This window comes from Ostrea edulis, chromosome 6, assembly GCF_947568905.1.
Source record: "Ostrea edulis chromosome 6, xbOstEdul1.1, whole genome shotgun sequence".
Taxonomy (NCBI): domain Eukaryota; kingdom Metazoa; phylum Mollusca; class Bivalvia; order Ostreida; family Ostreidae; genus Ostrea; species Ostrea edulis.
Genome location: NC_079169.1, coordinates 81097915 through 81099278, shown reverse-complemented (window position 1 = coordinate 81099278; position 1364 = coordinate 81097915).

Here is a 1364-nt window from a genome sequence, read left to right as displayed (position 1 = left end):
TTAATGTCATTTTCCTGAAAATCATAGGGCAATTGCAACATTTTTAAACGCTACATCTGGAAAAATATATTTTTCTTCTAGGCACTGGGTCTTCACAACTAAACTTGGTCACTAATACAGAAAATATAGATTAAAGGCAGCATCTGCGTGAAAGAAGTCCGACTAGCTGCATCTCAAGTATCATCCTGGCTAGTTTTATCACTGTAGAATATGCGGTTATATTTGTACCTGCTTACAAAACTGTAATTTATCACACACGGGGATTTACATGTATAGTTCAATCGCAGTTCCCGAAACAAAACTAAATATCCCGAAACAAAACTAAATATCAGGCATCATTATCTTTTATGGGCGAGTCTTCACGCTACAGATAATTGTTCCTACGTCGGTTGTGCTACGGTCAAATTTACTTAGAAAGCAAGGTTTTTTTCCACTTGTCTAGATGGTCAAGAGGTATAGCTCTGCTAGGAGATTTAACCCGGGTAGCTATAAGAGTAGAAGTGGATCCATATACCTGTATATGTATTGTGAATTTCTTCTGTGCTTTATATTATTAAATATTTCTTCAAATCGGGCAGTTATTAGATGACCCGCGTACAAGGAATACACGAACAAAGATTTGAAGAATTTTGTTTAGAGCCCATTTCTCCTTTTCAATTCCATTTATCATTAATTAATTAATTAATCATATATCTTTTAAAAGGCAATATGTGTGAAAATGTTTTGCATATAATTGAGAAAAAGTTTCTTTTGAATTAGATATCGATGCATGCTTATTATATAATATGAAAGTTAGAATCACGTTGAATCGCGAGGAGTTGTGATCCCCCTGAATGAAACAATACGTGAACAATACGTGATTACTACATAAATTGTGTCAGAAGTATATCCGTACCACAATGATACTAAATATGTGCGTGTGTGTGAGTGTACTATAACTGTTACAGTATAAATAATTGCCCTGGTTGAATGTACACAAGGTTACTGCTCCCATTCTACTAGCTCTTCTCGGTTCATTGTCTTCTACGACATTCACTGTAGTGGCAGAACCTTAAACAAGAATCACAATCTTACAATTGATCAAATAACAGCATCTAATCTATGGATGGGCAACAATATCAACACATTTCTTTTTAAAGAAAACTTACAGAAACCGTTATTCTTTATTTTTTAACTGATCGGTAAGTACATACTAGAAATCGCAAAAAAGGAGATCAAACGGGATTTTACTATTATTATTTATTTTATTTATTCATTGATTATAAGTGAAAAACTCTGAATAACAAATAATTTTTTGAAATTGCCTAATGCAGTTATGTTTGTCCGTTGTAAAATATCCCTCAACTAATAAAGATAAGATTCAT